General features: G+C 40.2%; 1 protein-coding gene across 2 annotated transcripts in view; it reads left to right on the top strand.

The window, feature by feature from the left end:
- The window catches only part of EML4 (EMAP like 4), a 157,267-nt gene that overhangs the window by 44,719 nt on the left and 92,031 nt on the right, over positions 1-20,517 (top strand). The window lies entirely within an intron of this gene.

Genomic DNA, 20,517 nt, shown 5'->3' with positions numbered 1-20,517 from the left:
AGGACAGAATAGATGCTGTGTCTGAGGAAGCACTCAATTTAACATAGTCAAAGGCTGATATGTTCCAAATACATAGAGGCAGAAAAACTGCTCTTTATTACTGAGGGGTGATATATTTGAAGGGGTGAATGGGTGGGGGAGAACAAGGGGGGAGGAGGAGGAAGAGACGAAAAAGAAGGTAGTATGATGACTGTCTTCCAGCCCTAACTGACAGGATCTCTGCTGCTTACACAACTTATGAAAAGGAAATAGTTCTAATTGTTTTTCATGGATCATTGGTTTATGGGCTTTGTTCCAGAAAACCTTCTTGCAGAGAATAATTTAGTTAAAATGGTGACACTAATCAAGTGAAACTGAGAGCGTAGATTCTCATGGAGTTCAATAACAGGATGCTGATTTTTTTGTTGATGCTTTCTCCCAAGCCCAGTAATGGTGGGCTTCCTGCAGTTATTTGACTTTCCTAGGTGGCATGAGAGCTCCGCGTGACTTTTTTGTTGCTGTGTGAGTAGCTGTCTCTGACAGGAGCCAAGGACCTGTGAATCTGCCAGGGTTCAGGCTAGAAAGGCAGAGGATCCTCAGTGAAGCTTCCAGATTTGAGAAGGTGTTTTCTGAAACTGATTCTCCTTAACTACATGTCTGAGCCATCTCCAGCTTTGGCAGAGACAGTGTTTTCTAGAGGGCTGAGCATGTGCTGATCCTGCGTCCTGTTGGCTTCCCGAGAGCTAGGACCAGCAGCAGGTAGTGCTCAGATAGAGCAAAGGGAGGGATCTTGGCTCCAAACCTCATTTGGAGAACAAAGGTTACTGTGAGCCATTTCTAAGTATACCTCAGTGGGCCTTCCCACCAGCCTTGGTGGTCTTCCCCTAGGTTCACAGCCATCTCCCTCTTACGGCCTGTTTGTGAATACAGTTCAGGAGCGGATCAGGTCAAGAAAACCAGTCAGCTGTGCTTCGGAATTGCGGAACATCTGAGATTCCTAGAATGATCAAATTCCTGTTGCCTAAAAGGTATGTTTATAAACAATATTATAGTTTTCTGAAGTAGCTCCTTATTGCTGGTAAACCCTGTACGCCTCCATGAGTAGGCTTGTTTTCATCAAGTTGCTGGTTTGAGCTAGGAATGGAGATTTTGTTCCTTTCTTGTGAGTACAAGCTTTCTAGCTGGTCTGTAGCACAGGAGTAAGGAGTACCACCAGGTGGTATGAACTTGTGCACGGGAGACGTTGAGGCGAGCAATGCAGTGGGGTGGCAGTCGCTCCTGGAGCTAATATTGCTGCTAATCACAACGTTACATGGAAAGGTAATTGACAATACCTAGGTGTTTCATATGTATTTTAAAAGATGTACATAAGCTTAATGTGAGTAGTTAAATAGTAGTGCCACCTTGAAACCTCCTCTAAGCTGCCCATCAGCCATTTCATCCAGTGGCATGAGGGTAATGGCTGCAGGGGACATCTGGTAGCAATGAAAACTTGAAAATGTTTTAAGTTAGAGTGAATTTTACAGATCTTTCTTACTGTTATGTACAGCTAACATCTTTGTCCAGAGTGAGTTTGTTTGCTTTTTGATATGTATGTGGTTGTTGTGTTTGTTTTTGCCTATATGCAATCCCCAAACAAAATTAACTTGCTGCAGTATATTTTCAAACCAGTTTAAAAAAAATGCAGAACATTTTAAAGTGATGTCAAACATAACCCCATCTTGTTTTGTAGAAGGAAAGGAAAGAAAAGGACCAGAGTACTTGGAAGTGGTACTAGCTACATTCTTACAAGTCAGGGAGAGCTGTTGAGAGAGAAACATTAAATACTCTCAGAAGTTTTGAATAAGTTATATACTGTCTTTATACTTTTCTTTAACCAAGAAATAGAATAAAAGCCAGTGCTTCTCTGTAAAGAAGTCTTTATGAAACACTTCTAGCACTTCTACTGGAAAGTCTTGTATTTTTGTTTTTGTTTTTTTTTTGTTCAGGTTTGGAATAGTAGAGAAATGAGATACAGGTTGCTGACTTGTAAACAGCAACACTTTAACGTAGAAAGAAGAAAGTTAGGTATTAACTATAGGACATTAGTTTTAATATAGGACATTAGTTTTAGGTTTTTATATGCATGTGATAATTGTTCTTATATAGCAGTCTTACTAGGGTTTTTCATGGAGGTATGATCCTCATACTTCAGATAAAGAATGAGGAAATAAAATAATAATTCAAAAAAAAAAAAAAAGGCAGCTAAAAGTAGGTTTTGCATAGCTTTTCCCCTTTTAGTTTTCCCCTTTTAGTCTTCCTTTCAGTTATGTTTGTTTCATTTATTGACTGTAAATTCACTACTGACTAGGGATAAAATCAGAATCAGTTACGCAAATCAAATGTGCTTTCCTCCTTTCATAGTTCATCTCTAAACTGCTTTGGACTCAATGGTAGCCTGCTGCTTTCAGAGAACTATAAACCCTTTTCCATGGATTACCATTACATTGCATTACATCATCAACTTTTTTTTTAATAAGAAACTTGGAGAGATGAAGTTCATCTTTAAATAGGGTGCAGTCATGCTGGTGAGTTGGAAAAGGGAACTTTTTTTCAAAGATAACTACTGCAAGCTGTTACAGGGTATGGCAAGATGAACTAGTTTTCAAAAAAAAAAAAAAAAAAAGCAGAACAAAAGGAGCAGAAACTGGAAGAAAAAGTTGGTTAATTTGCCAGAAGAATACTGTTGTACAGGCAAGTAGAGGCTAAGACCAGCGGTTTACTATGTGAAAGATAATACATAAATTTTCTGAAAACCAAACATTTTTGGCATACATTCTACAGACTTCCTTTTTAGGTCTTACGCCTTACTAAGGATATGAAAATAAGCAACACAGCATATATCAATGTTATCTTTACAATTTAATGATTAACAAGTTCATTTTAGAGGCAACAGTATCTTGTATATTGTACACAGTGCAGATAGTCCTGTTTGCTGGATACTGTGCAAGCTTATGAAGAGAACAAAGCTACCATGAGCCATTTCTAACCAAATTAATCAGAAGGGCAGTGTAGTAGGTTTTACTGGTAGTCCAGGACAGTTAAACAAACCAAAGCTGTTTCCAGCTAAATGGGATTCAGATTCACTTAGCAAAATTTAGAGTTTATATCTGTGACTTGATAGAATGTGTGAGCCTGTGTTGCAAAGGGGTAAGATGTGGGGGGGAATTCCAGTTTAATTTTGAAAATGTATTTCTGCTTGAAACCAAAACCTAACTAAGTATTTCCTTTTTCTTCTAGCACTGAGATTCTTAGTGGTGGGAAACTTCTTGTCAAAGTGCTCAGTGCATACCTTGTAATGGAAATTATGGGAGAATGTGAATAGAACAGAAATAGACCAAGCGTTTATCTGATAGTTCAACAAAAAGTAAATATTGAGATTTGTTTCTCTTCTTGTAATGGACTATTAAAGTACGGCTGACTTAGGATTGGAAGACTGAAGGGGACAATTTCCCCAAACAATCATGTAAAAAAGAAAACTTTAAATCTTGATGAGCCTGTTGCTAGCTCTCTGTACATTCTAACAAATTGAAAGCCTTTATGAAAGACTGAAATGGTGAATAAACTGTACTGTGCCCCATGGAAACAGTATAAAGTGTCAGAGACATTGTCTTACACCTCTGTTATAACGGGATAAGTGGGAAATGGACTGTACCTGAACTACAGAAGTCTGACCCAGAAAAGATTTACTTGAACAGTAGTTAAAAATATGAGTGAGGTGCCATGCAGACCTTGCCAATGTTTCCCACTACAGTACACCTTGTTCTCCATCTCTGTGGCTGGAGTGGTATCTCTGGCTTCAGGGTAGAGGGAGCACTTCCATGCCTGAGCCAAACAGTGAGTTATTGAAGATTTTTTTTTTATTTTTTTTTTCCCTGTCTCAGATAATCAGTGGATTTTCAGTTTTTGCCCCTTATCTGCCCCATCCTGGTTGAAAGGCAGTTCCTCTCTCTGAGCTGGGACTGGCCTCTGCATTTCCACTCTGAACAAGCCATCCTTTCCCTATAAAGTCTTCTCCGCTCTACACAAGATGTACCTACAGAGTTGTGTTGCTTTTAGTATGTAGTTGTTAGTCTAAAGCATTCCAAGTGCTTCAGCTTCCCTTGTAAAATAGTTTTTTCAATCCTCTGAGTAGTCTTCTCTGCACCTGTTTCAATTAAGTATTTTTGGAGGGGAAGCATGTCATTTTTCCTATGTGTTTTTGTTTTGCTTTGAATAAGGTAACCACAACCATATAAAATTACAAATAGTGGTTTACCAGTACTTTATATTATTTATTGCTCCTCGTTTTCTACTAAAAATACATTTTTTTGTTTGTAGAATAACTGCAAAGCATCAGTATCAAACAGGTGTTATGAGGGGTAACAGGAGTATATGGTCTTTTGTGTTCTGAGATCTCTCTTCTCCCCTTCATCTCCTGTTAATGGGTACCTGACCATAGCAGAAGTCATTGTTCATAACAGGTTTTTATTTGGTATGCAAATTTCACTGCATTTGCATTGCTCCAGCCAACCCAAAAGACTGACAAATTTATTTGAGATGGCTTCAGGAACAATTCTTTCTTCCAATTTTTTTTTCTTCCAGAAGTCATTAGTGGGTACCTGCTTTTTGTCGGTACATAAATTATTTAATAACTGATTTCACAGTACCTAAGGAACACTGTACTGTCACTTTTTCTGGACATCTTTTTATTGCCTTTCCTTCAGCCAGTGCTTTGTTCATCTTTCAACTCTTACAGGTCTCCACCTTAAATATTGTTTGAAGAGGGGCCACGTCAGCTCTTGCTTTACTTCTGGTTTAAGTTCACTGTATTATCCATTTTTGATGAATGAACTACCCCATTAAAATCAAATTTGCCTCATTTTCATTTCACTGTTCATTTCACTACTACATTTCCTTGACTTCTTTTTCAGATCTTGTGTTATCAAGGTCATACTGGTATGCTTGTAGTGCCAGGATTGCTTTCATTCTCTCCCAAACTACTTTGTTTCCCCCCTCCCTCTCTTAATGATTTTTGGCGTATCTGTCATTTTCTGTGTGCCACTTATTTCAGCATTGTGGGATGGAGATTATCCAGATCCCCTTATTTCTTTCTTGTAAATGTTCTAATTTTTTTTCCACGCTGTATGTGGTAATAACCATTATCCAAGCCTCATTTTCAGTGCATCATTTTATTATCTTTACTGAAATAGAAGGCAAAGTACGTTTCAGTGTTTGTTCCTGCTTATTTTTTCCCTTAGCATCCTTTTCAGCCTCAGTGAGTAGATAGCTGCCTGTCTTTCTCTTTTTTGAAGCTGAAATGCATAGAAACAGTAATACCCCCATTATTTCTTTTTCCTGGTTCAGTTCAAGTAGGCTTCTAGCTGTTTTTACTCTGTACCCCATAAGCTCTGAAACATGCTTGCTTTTCTTAATCTTTTTGTCCATTTTTGTAGAAGGTTTTCTGCTTATCTTTAGCTTTACAAGTAAGGTTGTAATCACAATCCAGGTAGTGTGAAACGCAGCCTAATCAGCCCCATTAACAAGTTCCATTAGGTTTCCTGAAGTTTGCCCTTCCCAAATTCTAGGCAGTTTGCGTTTCTGTGGCGTGATCTGACCTGGCCAGGGCTGGCTTGTGACCAGTCCTGAACCACTGGTCAGCTCTCCTGCCCGATACCAGAACCAGCTCTAAAACAGCATCCCTGTTTCCCCAAGACTGGCGGTGACTCTGTCTGTTGACCAAAGGAGTACTTACTTCAGCTGTCACACCATTGCTAGCAGTTGGGATTTGGTTTTGTTCCAGCTTGCAGCCTTCGCTGCCTGCACCCAGCTTGCTGTCGGTGTGCACAGTCATGTCGCCCAGCCAGGTTCTGCATTATGTGGCCAGGCTCTGCCCTCCTTGGCAGTGAAACAGAGGAAGTCGAGCTCTTAAACTCACTGATATGGTCAATTGCTGAGTGTTTCTGCGCTAGGTGGTTTTGACGGATGGATGAATCCACTGATTAAGATTTGTGCATGCTAGTACTTCTCTTCCTTTATTTTCCTCCCCCCTCATTGACCATTCTGCCTGGCAATTTTAGCCTTTGTTATAGGTATTGGCTACCTATCAAATGTTATCTATATCTTAATCTACTTTTTGTGTTTCGTGATGCAGCAACAGATAGTCTTTTGTGATACACTTTTTTTGTTTGAATCTTTCTTAATTGCCTGCTGTGATAGGATGCTTCAGTGCTAGTGTTGTCATGTTAATATGAAAAACTATTTGTCATGCACGAGAAATGTGTGTCTGAGTTACTTAAAAAAATAATAATACTTTTCTGCAGGAGACTATTAATATAAGACGAAAGACTGCGGGAGAGCTGAAATTGCTGGAAATAAGTTTATAGGAGAAATTCTGGAAGATATTTAGCCACCAAACAAGAAATGTGGTTGTATAAAAAATAGCTGTACAATTATTTCTCCAGACGTGGTCCCTATACCATTAATTATAATTCTAGGAGATGAGAAGGCTTATGAACAGAAAGATGTGTATAAAATGTCTAATCACAACAGTAACTGGCTCAGACTTTTCTAATTCCATGCACTCAGTAATGCGTATGCTTGACAGTGCATGTGCTGTATATGCAATTGTTAGTGGCTCCTTTTTCTAAAAGGGGTATGGTAGACGTTAATCTGCTGTGAAAATGTATAAACACGGAAAGGTTAAAACTTGTGCATGCTGTAAGAAGTCTGAAAGTTGGTATACAGTTTCTGAATGTGGCCCTCACTGAAGAGTTGCCAGTCCTTTATGTATGCCTGCTTTTATTTATTTATTTATTTATTTATTTATTTTGGTTCGTGTGGCTTTCTTTGTTGCTTTGCTTGTGTGTTTGGGGGATGCAGTTGTTGTTTCTTAGCTTTTTTTTTTTTTTTTTTCCTTTTCCTCCAAGGTAATGGTGAAGAGAGATGGGCAGAGTGAAGGCATCAGCAAGTCTCGATGTCAGGCAGGGTTTGATTACGTTTAAAATAACTAGTTGTGATTTATGTTGTTCAGTGTTTGATGAGGAGGAAGAGGAAGTGGGAGACAACCTGCCTGACAACGTGTTCTAATGGTCTGTAGTTTATCTTTGCACCATATGCAATAATACTTAATTATACTCAATTTATTTTCTAAGTAGAAAATGTTTAGTCTTGTCCACAGTTGAGAGTTTTGACTAGTACTCTCTGTGCTGATAGGCAATTCCAGGCTTGATTCTTCTCTGTAGACATTTTGTCAAGTAGCCCTAGGCATGTTGTTGTTGCTGCTCCCTGAACAGGTGAGCATGGTTTTAGTATTAGTGCCAGCAAATAAAGGGAAGGATGCCTAGTGACTCAGAAGGAGGAGGGTGAGTCAAGACCTGTTACTCTTTCTAGAGTTCTATAGAGATGTGGGAGTAATCTCCCCTTGGCCAATGGCTCATATCCAAACAGGGTCTCAAAACTACTGAATCCAGAAGTGACTCACCTATTAATATCATTCTGTGTTCTCAGTTTAGCAGTATTTCCTTCCTCTCTTTAATGATCATTGAACAGATGCACTATCTGCCTTGGTGCTGGCCTTGTCCTTCATGCATCCTGAGAGAGCTGATCTGAGTGACCAGATAGCTACCTGGTTTTGTAGGTGGCAGATGCATGCATGTGTACACACACACACACACACACATTTATATGCAAATTGAAATCGCAAACTTTAAAAATAAATTTGGTGTTAAGTTGCTTCAGAGCTGTGGTGGCTTAAGGTAATATGGACCTTGTGTGGCTAGTTGCTCAGTGTTGCTGTCAGTCATTATCCATGTGGCTGGTTTACCTTAGTAAGATCTCTGCTTGTCCACTGTAATGAAATAAACAAATAAGCAGAAAACATCCACACAAAAGAACCCACCACCAGCGAGAAAAACCCACCACCCTGAACAGTAGGATATAAGGAAATATTTAAAGAAAATAAAGGTATTTGGTCATCCCTCTGTTATCCCCTCCTGCTGATGCACAGTGTGTATTACTTCCTTTTTGGCCCTAATGTCGAACATATCCATTTTCCACTTTGTTCCCACACCTGTGGAGTGGCAACTTTTGTGCATGTCGATAAAGAGCAGCAGGCGGCTTTAGTGCCATTATTTACAGGCGATTCCCTTGGAGGAGTCAGGAAATGGAGCCAAACCCTTCGTGCAGGCACTGCTGGGAGTTCACAGCGTCTCTTTCCATGGTGCTCCCCGGTACTCGTCATCGCTTCGGAGAGGCTGCGGGGCTGGTGTGTGTCACGTCTGTCACAGAGCTGGAAGCAGCTCTTGCCTCGTATTCGCTGGAAAAGCGTTGCAGCCGAGTGGTTTGCCTCCGGAGGGGCCTTGCTCAGTGCAAGGCTTGGTGTTGGTGTTTGGGGAACAAAATGCCAGCTAACACAGAGAAATCCTTCCCGTCGGTGGGAGAGGGTTTGGTGTGGGTGGTCCAGGCACATGCAGCTTGTGCTTTGGTCTTTGCTTGAGGTGTCTGAAATACTATTTTGTACCTCTGTGTTATTGGGCATGCCAAGTAAATTACCTCTTTGGAATTTACAGAGGACTGGAAAGTTGACTGCTTCCTCAATATGGAAAATGACGAGTTTGTTTTCATTGATATGCTTTACTGCTTTGTTTTCATGATCCAGGAAGAACTAAGATTGTAACAGACACAAAATTTTGGCATACATCTACAAGAATGAATAGAAGTGTATATATTTATGTATATATGCACATGTATTCTTATCCTTTCAAGCTGACACTGGAATTTTGCATTGATAATTTATTTAGATGTGTTGCTGTTAATATGCAGCCCTACGAGCTGTGCTAGAAATAATGCAGCAATGCCTAGAAATGGGGATGTGTTTTTTTTTTTTTTTTTTTTTTTTTTTTTTTTTTTATAAAAAAAAAGAACCTTTTGCCTTCATCTGTGAGAAGGTTAAAAAGGCAAACCCCTGATTCTTCCTTCTCAGTTATGTGTTTTGAAATTACTTTGGGAGTGTTTCTTCGCACATATAGGAATACAGGTTGTTTTGCAGCGTAGCACCTGCTGCGGTCCTTTCTGACACACTCAGTTGCAGCTCAAACAGGTGCTCAGGTTTAATGGAAGAGCTTAATGCTCCAGTGCAATTAAATCCTGGCTTTGTTTGTAGAAGATAGGATCAGCATGCGTTGGAACAATCAATATGAGCCATAAAAATAAGGCGCTTTGTTCATTTTGTTGTGAATGTTAAAGTAAGCATTCTGAAACGCCAAACTAGAGTGACCTTTAACAAGAGCTGTGCATTCAGTGCCAAGGCTCCAGCAAGCCTCCTGCTAGGGGAGACCTTGCATAGCTCTTTGTTATTATTTTATTTTCTACAACATCATCAGCTATTTTCCTGAGGGAAATGGCTGTAGGATGAATGCTTCGCGAGTTTGGTTTTCCTTAAAGCCACTCTTAGTGAAGCTGCCAGTCATGGTTAAGAGGATTTCTGTGTTCATTTAATAAAAACAGGAAGTTAGCAGCCCTCAAGAGTTGCAAAGGCAGAAAGCACAAAAACAGTACAGCTAAGGGGTGCAGTGTTAAGGGGCAGTTGGGGCGGAACTGAGAAGAATCCTGATTTAACAAACAAATGACCAGAAAATATGGTCCCCCTCCACTAATTCAGTGTTTTTAGGATGGTCTTATATTTAACGTCCACTTCATTGATTTTACATTCTTGGATGCAGACGATACCTGTCATATAACGTGGTTTAAACAAACGTATTTAATTTAAACTGACACTGTTTATAGTTGGTTTGTTCAAGCTGCTATCTTCTTGAACAGTCTGCTATCTAGAGTCTGTATCCAGCTGACCTATGTGTGGAGCTTCTTTCCAGTTTGGCTCTCCTATACCTTGAGAAGTACGTTTGCAATTGTAGAAGGAACTCCCCTGCCCTGATAGGAGGCTAGTACTCCTCCCTTCACATAATTCCCTGGAAACATGGGGACATTTCGAAAGCGAACCCAGAGTAGTGGATGCGTCAATGTTTAACGTCAATATTGTTTAGTTCAGGTGGACCAGAAATGCCAATTCTCTCCTCCCTCTGTGTTGTCAAGGCATCAGTGAAATTATCTGATGAAGAAACACATCAGTAAAACTTTTACTGACCATACAGTACTGTAAATGCATTTTTATCTAAGAAACTATTAAGCCAGCATAATTTTATTTATGCCATCTTTATGAATTTATTAAATATTTTCCTTTCTAGCAAAACAAACGTGAGAAAAATAGCATACTTGAATAATTTTCAAAAACAACTATTTTAAAACTGATGGAATAATATTAATAGCCATTCTTTTTACAGAAGCAGCTCTGAGAATCAATCACTGGGAACATAACGCTATAAAAGAAGGAGTAATAGTGTCATACAATATTTATGGTAGCACATGTTGTCCAAATGCTGCTTAGCTGTAGTTTTACTAAAATGTCATTTTTATATCTTGTGTCTGCGAGAATGCCTTATTTTAAAATCCTGTAGGAATTGCCGTACGATGTTAAATGACAGCAAACAGTAATAGTCTTGAGGTAAGTCCCTGCTCCCTGTTCCTTCAGCTGGAGTGTTTGGTTGACTTCTGGTCTGTCCACTGCCTCGCTCAAGAGGCAGTCTGTGTGAAGTGCTGTGTCCCCCTTCCGCCCAGGCTTAGTCCTTCCTGAAAAACTGCACAACAGGATCTAAAAATTTGCTACCAAATCAAATCTGCCAACAGTGAATCTAGTTTAAAACGCTAATTTGCCAGTGACCCAAACCAAACCCCAACTGAAGAGCTTCATGCCAAGTGTGGGCTATTTCCACTCTAATCCTTTTACTGAAGGGTGTCACTTTGTAAGCAGACTTCTGGAAGCATGACCGGGTGCATTTCGGGGATGGCTGGGCTCGATCCCACAGGCAGTGCCTGGCTCCCTGCTGTCTGTGGGAGGGCGGGCACCGTGCTCTGTCCTGACCACATCAAGCTGCTCTGCACCATGCATGTGCCCACCTACACGGGGCAGAGAGGTGGACAGCCCAAGGTGCTGCTTTGGTTCACCTTGGTGAGAGCCCTCCTTGTCCACTATATCAACAGACCAGCTTGTGTGGCACTCGGAGCTGGTGATTAGGATCAGGATGCAAATTCCGCTTACTGTTTTTGCTCTATTTTCTTTCTAATGCATCTGCTGCTGAAGGACATAGCAATTGATTTTTAAATGAGAAAAGGAAGGAGACAATGCAAATTAGCTGTGTTTTGTTTTCTCACATCGGTTTTAATGCCATAGACCTGATTTCATCAGTGGAGACAAAAAACAGCAAGATACTTCCTCCAAACTGTTGTTTAATTTAATCCTCATATCTCCACTTCTCTCCACCTCCTTCCAACACTTATATCCTTCATGGCTCTTGAGGATGCTGTAAGATCAAACTGATGTCATCTGATTGCACACATGCTTTAAAACCTGCAATTTGCTTCAATGAGAGCTAACCCTGACCACTTGATAGTGATGAAATAGCTAAAATCAGTTACCTCCTTACCTCTTAAATGAGTTATCTAATAAAATGCTCCTTCGGTGAAGAAGAAAAAAAAAGTGATTTGAATTTTGTCAGGACACTGAAATAAAATCTGATATAAGTCATCTGTTCAGAAAATCTTTAAAGATATTAAGTTTTGTCATTTGTGATCAACATCTGCTGTCTCTTGACTTTGTATTAAAGGGACTGGACTTCATTGTGAGCCACCTTGCAGGGCCAAAGACAACAAGGAGTTGTATTGTGGTGGTGGGAAAAAAGCAAAGCAGTTATATTAAGGGTTAATTTTGAGATACAAATATATTTGTTTAAAATGTAAATATCTTAGCTATTCAAGTACTGCTCAAGGGATTGGCAACAAATGATTTATTAATGATTAACATCATGTAACTCTACACTTTATTTTCCTATGAGGTGGCAGAATCTAGGCAATTTGACAGAAGTGACAAACTAGATTTTTGACTGGATGATGACTCTTCAGTTGCTTCAAATCTCTTGCCTTGTAAACTGAATGCAACCTCAAATGATGTGTATAGAAACACAAAACATAAAAGAAGGCTTCAGAAAAAGGGTCTGGATTTTTCTTTCCTTAATATTTCAGTCTGTCTTCTTACTGTTACCTAATATCACTCCTTCCCTGCAGTGCAGGAAACTGGTGTCCTGCAGTATAATTTAGTAGTGTATGCTTTCCTGTAGTAGCCTTCACTTATGCTGAAAATAGAAGAAACATATTCAAGCTGTAAATACAGCCAATGGAGAACTATTATGCCTGTCAAAATGTCCAGTATCACAGGTCTGTTGCTTTCAAGTAGATTTTGCTACAAGCTTATTATCTTATTTTAGTAACTCTCTAGTGCTGGTTGAAGGAAATAGCTGTCTTCCTGTTTATAGAGATACTAGGCAAAGCATTTCTACCAAATAAAACTTGTACTGAAGATACAACATTGTCAGTTCCCCGCTGTACTCCAACCTACCGTGTTGATTTCAAACTCATTGATAAACATTGGCTGATATACTTTGTCTTCTGAAGTTCTGTTTTGACAAACTCCAGAAGCTATGGAGTGGGCTTAAAAATTTAACAAAACAACCCCCCCCCCCCAAAAAACAAACAACACAAACACACACACACACACACACACACACACACACACACACACAAAAAAGAAACAAAAAACAAAACAAAACAAAAAGAAAAAACAGTGGATTTGTTTTGGCTTGGGATTAGAAAAAGGGTGAACGTGGGGACTTGTATACTGAACTGAGTATTTTGATGGTGAAATGGAACCTATGGTATATATGCTTTTAAAAACAAAAAACTTGGGCTTGGTAGCTAATTCAGGGCACTTTACTAGGTTTGGTACGTCTTTCATGTATGAAGACTGTCTTGAGGTCATCTCACTGACTTCAGAAGTTTGGAATATTAAGGAAAAACATAGACTGCAAATAAAACAATGCTTTATAATGTCCGTAATTTAAAAGCTGTATAGCCAGGTCCAGTTCTTTGATTCTCCAAAGCTTTATGGACTGCTCCTATCAGCTTGCTAGATGATTAAAGAAAAAGTATTTACAGTGTATTTCATAGGGAATATATAATTCAAAGCGAAACGGTATTCTCAAGTTTTCTGTAGACCAGAACTTTGTGCTTAAAAATAAACAAACACAAGCTCCAAAAAGTTGCATAAAGAAAAAAATAAATATAGTTTGTCTAAAAATCTTGCAGTGAAATTATTCTCCCATCAGTCTTGATCATGTAAACCTGCGCATATGTAAGTGTGCAGCTAGCTACATGAAGTCTACTGACTACATGGTTTGGGAATATCTACTTGTATTTAGAAAATATCTTAAAATTAAGAAAATACTAATTTAGTTCCTATGTGTTGCTAATGCCAGGGCAAATTTTGTTGCTTATCCTATGCCCTTTGGAATTTATAGCAGTCAATGGTTTTGTTTTCTCTGCTAGGGAAGAAGTTGCTTTTAATTTTGGTCCAATAATCCATGGTATTTTATCCACTTAGAACGTAGACTTTCATCCTTCTCAAAGAACAAATGGATGAACTCTTCATCTGAGGCTGGATTAAATTTTTCTGCTCAAGTCAGTATGTCCCCATGGGCTTCAGTATGTTTTGGACTGTACTCTTGTTTCCATCTCTAAATACTCAAAGATGGCTAGGTGGATCTGGAGTACAGAAGCTTCTGGTTGGAGAAGAAAAGGGCACAGTGAACTTGACCATATACTGCTGCCTCCAACATCACCTCCCGGGCTCATGGTTTTGCCATGTATGAAAATGTCTCTTGTGTAATTTGATAGCATCAAATTCCTGTCACTTCTGACCTTTGGTAGGTCTCTGAAGCTTTAGTAGAAAGCCAGATTCTTGAAAAATACAACTATATTTCTTAATGTCATCAAGGATCTTCTCAATTTCACTTTTTTGTGTGTGAGTGTGTGAGTGTGAGTGTGTGTGTGTGTGTTTTGCCCCTGTCTTGCTGTGTGGTGTTTTGTGTTTTTTTTTTTTTTGGCCCCATGGCACTGTATGTCCTTGTCCACATACACCACAGATGTTTTATCCCTCACTTCGGTTAGACCTTTGCCACTGCACGCCAAAGCATTTTCTCTCTTTTTCTCCCTCTATTTAGCTTTTTTGTTCTTGCTTTGACCTTTAACTGTCGTAACAGGATTGATGGTGCAGAGGAAGAAGTTACTTTTCTTGACGTGTCTATATATATATATCTATATTATTATTATTTTTTTCTTGGAATAGCAATGTATATTGTTGTATTCAAAAGTTGACCGCAGTCTTGACCTGTCAGTTGACCAATTAAAGTGGTAAGTTGCTTATTATTTTCTGGTTATCCGTTGTTTGTTTGTTTGTTTCTCCAGAGGCACTGGCAAAGGTATCCGTTGTGTCAGTTTGTAGTAACATCAATATTCCTGCAGTAAGAATAAAATGGTAATCAACATGTAAATTATTTTCAGGAATGTCATTCAAACTTCCAAGTAAACATGATTTCTACTGTGGCAGATTTCATTTGTTGATTTGGTTGAAGGGTTGAAGACCTCTTTGGTTGTGCATGAACCAGGCTAGAACCAGGCTAGTTCCTTTTAATTATAGTTCTGTACCAAGTAATTCGTGGAAATAGTGTGGCTTGTTCTTAGTGGTCATTTTTTTCCCCATTATCTGCTTCAGACAGTCTTCCATGTTATATTCGCCAAGTTTTAAAGTGAATGTGAAATATAATACTGAGAACAAAACTGAAATGAAAAACAACAGAAGTAAAAAGATGTTTCCATCTTTTTTTTTTTTTTTCAATATGTCTGATATCTACTATGTACTTCCAACAGAATTGGTTGTAAGCCCTGTCTTACTAAGATTTCACAATATTTCAATCCTATACATGTAAACAGACTATGGTGTTTACTATTGTGACCCCTTTTATTGAGAGTACAAAATATTCTGACAAGTAGACTTGAAGGAATGACAGAGATACGATCCCTTCAGATTCCCTTTGAACCACTTCATTTGATAGTCTGTGCCATCAGAAGGGTAATTAATTTATGGACCGTACAGCTGTTGTATGTAATATGTCAAAACTGTGTGGCTGTAAATGATATTCCGATAAGGTCAAGCTCTGAGGTGTTGTAATAGCTGAAGGTCTGACACCTACATCGCATTTGCGTGTACGAGGAAATATTTAAATAGGAGATACTGTGTTTGTGCAGTGCGGTCCCAAATACAGCCGGTCGCCCCACCCCTCAGGTGGGATATTTGGGTTCTGGTGGTGCACGTAGGAGCCTAGCAGCCGAAAGGCATTCCTAGCTATTGGGGCGAAGCCAGGATACTGTCTGTGGCTTTTCTCCCTCATTTACTCGCCATACCGAGATGGGTGGCTATGTCTGAGCCAGCCTCTGGGATGGCTTTCAGTCCCTCTCTGCTGCCCACGCAGCAGGTTTCTGTGCACAACAGGGATTGCTCCACGCTGGTACGACTGCTGAGCCAGACAGCCCGCTGTGCGAGCACCGGCTGCTTCGGCGGGTCTTGTGCTGGACATCCTTAATGAGCATTAATGCTGTGGCCAGGATTGCCCTTTTTCATTAGTGTTGCTCTCATAATGGCTCTTCCGCTTCCTCAGCATTTCAAAGTGGATAATAAATGAGCATCTCTTTGTCATAAATAGTGGACTAGTTGAAAAAAAAATAATTATGCTGAATGTAGTTTAGAATGACTTCTAAAAATAGCAAAAATAATGTTGTGGCAATGTGTTGGTGGAAGCAGCCAACATCTGGAGATGTTTTGATAGGCAAGAGTGGCATTTATTCTTTGAAAGAATACACAACTCTTAAACATGGTAATATCTTTAGAATTAGATACTCTGTTTTGAAAGGGCTTTGTCAGAAAACATTTCTGCACTTGTTCTCTCCCTTCTCTTTTTGTAGACATGAGCTGAATGGCTTGTCAGATAGGCACTTCACCACAGCTAGTCCATAGCCTGGGCTTCGTATGACTAAGACTACCAGTTAGTTGTCTTCTTTAAGAAACTGAATTTTTCTGGTTACTTTCAGAAAATGGTAATGCTACATGTTTAACAATGTTGCATGGTTTAACACTAGCTTTGAAAATATCATTAACAAAAATTTCTGTGTTCAAAACTGAGTGGGTTCTGGACCAGACCGAGGTGAAATTGCAGTGGACCCACAAAAACACAGGCTGCCCCTAGCAGGGATGCTGCTGCTCAGGCTCCTCCCTTTCTCAGGGGGCAGGGTTGCACTTTTTCATGGGCCACCGTGTACAATAGGCAACAGCTGTGGTCTGGAACATGTGCCCAAAATAAAATTCACTGGAGAAACCTTTTCCTGGCTGTGTTTTAGATTTAATACATTTTCATCTTGTTTGTTGGCCGTTTCCGTACTGCGTTTGATGGGTAGGCAGGAAAGCAGCTGCAAGCAGTCTGCTTTGCAACTGCTGCTATCAGGCAGCGGAAGGCATGCTACAGCTGTGGTTTGCTGTTACATTTGGTGAAATACCAGCCTCCAGCACTGCCACCCTTCCCACTCTTCTGCCAGTGTGCTGCCACCTCAGCAGGGCTGTGACAAACAGCAGTGGGCAGCTGATGCAGCTGAAAAACCACCCGGCAGAGACAGACATTCAGGTGGTCGCTCTGCATTTGGAGGAAATTTTATTTGTTTTATTCATTTAAGTTAGGTCCTGTTTTGGTGGAAAAGAGAGAAAAAAATATATATTCGCATTTTAATTTCCCAAGGTCATTGACTGCATGGTCACTGGTATGGTTCAGCTGTGGAGGGCAGCTTCAGGATGGCTTCTAAAGATCAGATGTAGATGTGTTGTTTCTCTTGTTTTCTGCATGTTAGCTGCGTGTAGGTAAAACCTCCATAGCTCAGTGTAGGACCAGGACCTGCGGGTGCTGCAGCTGTGTGCTGTCTGCACACCCTGCCCTGGTGCTGCTCACGCTGGGATTCCACTTGTCTGGCAATGAAGAGGCAATGAAGCATGATTTACAAGAGTGGCTGTTTCACAACCACCTTCCATCACCAGAAGGCAGAGCTGCTGTGTGCAGGAGCGGCTCCCATTGCTCTTTCCAGTGGGTGCTGCCACCTCCCTGCTGCTGCAGCGCTGGTTGCTGTGCCATGTGCCATAAATCTGGCCTGGTGAGGCTTCGTGATTTGGTTTGGATGGGTTTGTTCCTCCGAAGGAATCGGGTCATTAGTGAAGAAATTGCTGTTCTGCTCTTGCTGGGGTGGAGGTAACACAGGAGCAGAGATGCACCCAGATTCAGGAAGGTGGTACCCCTTTGCTGTGAAGGCAGTTACCAGCTGAAACATGGTTACAGTTTCTTTTAAGAAAAAAAAAAAAAAAAGAAAAGAAAGCAAAATAATTGAAGGATTGTTTTCCATTGGAAACACGATTAGTTTCATATATATGAAGAAATAGAATTAACTGGTGCTGCCGTCTTGCAATTCAAAGAATCATTAAATTAATCTCTGTATACTTGATTAGTTTATATTGATTAGACATAGTTATAGCTACAGTTTTCTTTTTTTTTTTTTTTCTTTAAGGAAAGGTAGGTAGGGAGAGCTTCCAGTAGTCCGCTGAGGGAAGATAACATAATCAACATGTTTGCCTCGTGCGGCAGCTGTGGTTTCTACAGTCTTCTGCATTTGGACATGAAGAGATCCTGGTTCTGTGAAAACACACTTAGGCTTTTCCAAACTTTGTGCAACTGTGGATATTTCCTCAGTAGCAGGGTCACTTACCCAGGAAACTCGATAGTCACTAGAAGCCGAAAAAGGAAGATTAATGATGCCCCAGGAAGGACACATCCTTTCTGCAGCCAGTGCAGCTGGGGTGCGGTGGTTTTGGTGGGGGGACCCCCAACTCCCTCAGCTGGGCCTGGGTCACTGAAAGGCAACAGCAGGAATGGCAGGAGACCTGCTTCTTCCTCCTCTTTGCATCCAAGTGATGACTCAGAAGCGTTCATGACTTTCTGTGGCTCTCTTTAAAAGCCAGAGGAGCCATTTGCCCCAGCCTCCAAAGACTGGGGGATGGAGTGGTTTTAGGAGCTTGAAAAGCTGAAGTGTCTCAAATGACTCCTTCCTCAGGTTCATTATCTGACTGATGCTGCTGCAGTTGTGGAGGCATCCACTGTTCTCAGCAGATGTGTAATGTTCCCCCAGATCTCCATCTTGGGGGCGGGGGGGAGAAGGACCCCTCCCTTCCCCCCCCCAAAAAAAAATCCCCCACAAAAGAAAGACCCACAACCCCCCAGAACAAAAATAACAATCAAACCATGCTTGTACAATGCCCTTGGCTCTGTTCCTGGTCTTTTAACTTGCTTTATGGTGATCAGTTGAAGAGTTTTTTTTTTTTCCTTTTTCACAGCATAACATTGTGCTTTGCACTGCTAAGATGTGGAGAGATTTTTTCTGGGCAAAGGTTACTTGCGTGCTTCGTGTGTGTTTTGTTTTAGTCTGTGTCACGTTTTATGTACTTGTTTTGTCATTTGTGCTTATCTACAGTACTTCACAGGAGTATTTTACCTCCTTATCCCCCCGCTTATGGTAAATACTGTGAGAGAAGAGAGGCCTGAGATGGTGTTTCAGCCTGAAAAGGTCAGAGGAAGATAGCTGTTGAAGATAGCAGGGCTGCAAAACAGGGAGATGGCTTAGAAGAGCAGGTGTGGGCCAGAGCTAGGAGAATGAAAAATCCTAATGAGGAGTTAAGTTTTTCATGAGACATTTAAAGGCAAATCAAGGAAATTGTGTCCCAGATCCTCAGCTGGGGTCAGAATAAATGATGGGTGGGATGAGACTGCTGCTCATTTTCAGGGTGAGCAAGTATACAGTGAGCTGTCTGAAAATTATCTCATTTCAAACATGGCTCTTCAGATCACCATCCTGCTCTTCAGAGCTTAATGCCATAAAGCAGTTGTTTTTTTTGTTTTATTTTTTCTTATATTGAGGAAATCCATACTTTTTAGAGCTAAAAGTCTGGGTCTTGTACCTCTGGAATTACCAGAAGTTCATATCCTTTTGTTACAGTAGTAGGGCCTAACCTTCTTTATACAAAGTATTTATTCTCAAGATGAGCTGTACAATTTTTTTTTTTAGCTAGAACTCTGTTTAGCTGAATGCTTCCTGCCATTGTATGTGATTGGTCATCCTTTGGATCACTAATAATCATTTAAAATGGCAAATCGAGCTTCGTTTGCTTTCCTCATCATTCTTACTAGCACACAAAACGTCTCTTTGGTGTAATGAAGGAATTTTACCCACAATTTCCTTCTGGGCTTTGTAACTGTATTAGGAAGGATGTTAAGTTTTAAGGGATACCAAAATGTATGTCTGCGCACGTTAAGCTATTCCATGCGTCCAGCCCACACAAGATGAGACTCAGTGTTTCATCTTGCAATGAGGATTGTTTCATCTAATGATGTGATGCAACCCAGTGTCTGGGGCAAGTTGAAAGCATGGGTTCTTGGTCAATCCTCGTGCTGCAGCTGCATGTTGAGGCCCTTGGCTTAGTTAGGGTTGTTTCCTTAATTGTGCCCTTGCTCTTTACCCTTTATCACTTTCCACCATTCAGCTTCTTAGGCTCTTTTTATTACTATTATTAATCACAGTAGTTGTCTGTCTTGCTTAATATAGCAGAGCTGGGTTCAGCTGACTGTCCTTCTGGTTGTTTTGTGTGTGTGTTTTGTTTTGTTTGTTTTTAAATCACTGCAGAGGTCAATTTCTCCAGTGTATCAGCTGCTGCTGGAAAACGAAGATACTCCTAAAATCATGCAGATTGATAATTTGGGGGCGGGGGGGGGGTCCCAAACCCTTGGTGTGCTGTCTCAACTATATGTGTTGTTGTGAGCCTTCTTATCAAATGTTCATTTGTGGGGGTGGAAAAAAGTGCTGCCCCTCCTTGTTTTGAATGGAGACATGGACTTCCCCTGTGTATTTTTTGACTATCCTGCTGTTGTCTGGAAATCAAAACTTTAATCCAGAGGTATTTAATATGCTTGCAAAGTTTGAAAATAAACTATTTGAAGCATGATAGAGAGATGAGGCAAAATCTATGCAATACATATTCACAAATAGCTTTGTTTTGACATTTATCTTGCTGTGTGCATTCTGCCAACTGGCTTCAGGCACGGCTACCAAAAGAATGAACACATGTTGCATTCATTAGTTCTCATCTGGCTGTGCTTCATCTTGCAAGACAGACAAAATCACAATCATACTAAATAGATTGTAATGCATTTGTAATACGAGGTCTTTTCTGCGTAACAGAATGATGGCTTTGCAAAGCTGCTGCTCTTAAACCACGGTATTTTGCTTCATTTTAATGAAATGAATGCACGTATATTGCCAGTGATGTCATTGCTTTTTCGCCTTGGAAGATGTCATAGGAAAAATATTCAAATATAATACTAAACAAACAACCGCCCCTTTGCCCTCCCCTCCGTGTGAACTTTTCATTTCACG

The sequence above is a fragment of the Oxyura jamaicensis genome, chromosome 3 (genome assembly GCF_011077185.1).
Source record: "Oxyura jamaicensis isolate SHBP4307 breed ruddy duck chromosome 3, BPBGC_Ojam_1.0, whole genome shotgun sequence".
NCBI lineage: Eukaryota > Metazoa > Chordata > Aves > Anseriformes > Anatidae > Oxyura > Oxyura jamaicensis.
Note: the sequence above shows the minus strand (reverse complement) of the source record. Positions and strands in the feature narration are given on the sequence as shown.